The sequence below is a fragment of the Scylla paramamosain genome, chromosome 12 (assembly GCF_035594125.1).
Source record: "Scylla paramamosain isolate STU-SP2022 chromosome 12, ASM3559412v1, whole genome shotgun sequence".
Lineage (NCBI taxonomy): Eukaryota > Metazoa > Arthropoda > Malacostraca > Decapoda > Portunidae > Scylla > Scylla paramamosain.
Window position 1 is genome coordinate 22,587,948 of NC_087162.1, and position 2,500 is coordinate 22,590,447.

Below are 2,500 nucleotides of genomic sequence, written 5' to 3' on the forward strand. Positions count from 1 at the left end.
AGAGAGAGAGAGATTAAGGAAAATAGCGAGGGATTCAGTATGTAGATTTAATTTCTGAAGTTACGTTGTGTGGATAATTAGGTTCCTCTACTCATCTTCCATCAGTGGAGAGACGTACAGACAGACAGAGAGACGGACAGACGGACGAATAAGCATACAGACAGACTGACGAACAGGCAGACAGACAGGTAGGATAAACAGAGAAATAGGGTAACAGGGAGGTGGAGATTAAAATAAACGAATAGACAAACACACAAAGTTAGACACACACACACACACACACACACACACACACACACACACACACACACACACACACACACACATTCGCGAAAAGGCAAACACCACCACCATATTTCCAAACTTCATGAAATCAACTGTGGACTTTTCCCAGACTTCCTCTCGTACCGCTAGAAAAGGACAAGACAGGAAATTAAAAAGGAAAAAAAAAAAAAAATCTGCATTACCAACCCAACCTAACCTAACATGCATACTAATAGAACTACAGGCACCCTAGCAGTACGAACCTTAAAGTTACACCCTACAACACCGCTACACACACACACACACACACACACACACACACACACACACACACACACACACACACACGTATTATATCCCAGACTCTTTCAGTAAATATCACCCAAGCCTTCCGTTATATGCGCTACCTAATTAAAATAAGACTGTAAGGAAGGTGAGAGACTAGGCAGAGAGAGAGAGAGAGAGAGAGAGAGAGAGAGAGAGAGAGAGAGAGAGAGAGAGAGAGAGAGAGAGGGACGGTACACTATATACCCAGCACCGGGAATATAATTTAGCGCCGCCATGATATTAAATTTAGAGGCAGTATAACGGAAGGTTAAATCACACGTTATCACCATTATGTTAACAGTTTTTTTTTTTTTCTGCCACTCGTGTGTTTTATTTTATTTGTTTTTGGTGTGTGCTTCTGTTTTTTTTTTTTGGTGGGGGGGTTCGTGAGAGTGGGGAAAGGGCATGGTGGTGGTGGTGGTGGTGGTGGAGTGGTAACGAGAGAGAGAGAGAGAGAGAGAGAGAGAGAGAGAGAGAGAGAGAGAGAGAGAGAGAGAGAGAGAGAGAGAGAGAGAGAGAGAGAGAGAGAGAGAGAGAGAGAGAGAGAGAGAGAGAGAGAGAGAGAGAGAGAGAGAGAGAGAGAGAGAGAGAGAGAGAGAGAGAGAGAGATTTGTGTACGGATCTAAATAAACTGGGAAAAAAAAACAGGAAAGGGAAAAGAGAAAGACAAAAAAAAAGAAGAAAGCAATGAAGCAAGTAAAAAAGGAGGGAAAGCAGAGAGAGAGAGAGAGAGAGAGAGAGAGAGAGAGAGAGAGAGAGAGAGAGAGAGAAAACGTGAAAAGGCTGATGATAATAATAGTGAACGGTCTATGCAAATGACAGCAAGGCGAATGAATTATTTTACCACCTCTTAACTCTCAACACCACCACCACCACTACCACCACCTGCTTCTCCTCCTGACGCTGCTGCATACTAGTGTTATCTACGGCAATACACCTTTACCTGCGGATTACCTGGCGGGGTGCGTGAGTATTACTTGTGTATCACCGCGCATTAAGTGGTCACGGGGGGCACGCCGCGTTATCACCGTGGTTCAAAGTTATGGGGCAGGATGCGGTGGTCTTTTATGCAGCTTTTTGAGGTCCGTTGATAAAATTGAATGCGAGTGATGAGTTGGTGGTGGGAGGGAAGGGAGGGAAGGACTGAGAAATGGTTATAGGGTGACGTAGAGAGAGAGAGAGAGAGAGAGAGAGAGAGAGAGAGAGAGAGAGAGAGAGAGAGAGAGAGAGAGAGAGTAGACAGACAAAAAGACAAACAGACAACTCGAGAGAAGGAAATTAACGAAGTGCTAGAGAGAGAGAGAGAGAGAGAGAGAGAGAGAGAGAGAGAGAGAGAGAGAGAGAGAGAGAGAGAGAGAGAGAGAGAGAGAGAGAGAGAGAGAGAGAGAGAGAGAGAGAGAGAGAGAGAGAGAGAGGGTAGAAGATATTATTCTTTCACGGAGTCTTAAAGTAAATTAGCTTCCTTTATTAATCAAGGCGAGAATGGATATGAATCAACATTATCTTGCTCTTTTGTTTTGATGATATCCGCTGTGTGGAGTAATTGTTCCTCCTCCTCCTCCTCCTTCTCACATCACCTGCTCTCTTTTCTCCTTAGTTCATCTTCCCCCACCGACATTCATTTACTCGCACTCACAAAGAACGTTACTACTGGCGCAATGTTACGTCACCGGTCTGTTTCATGATATGTGGATGCAAAATATTATGTGGATGTTGATAATGGATTATTTTATACGTGGTAAGATCTGCAATGGGTAAAGAACAATAGATAAATAGAAGTGCTTACCATACTGGTTTAAAAGAAAGAAAAAAAGGTCAGAGAAAGAATAAGGAGAAAAAAATTAGTATAAAGTACGTTAGTTTAATTTGTAGGTCATGATTCATCATCGTCTTTATCATCATTATCATC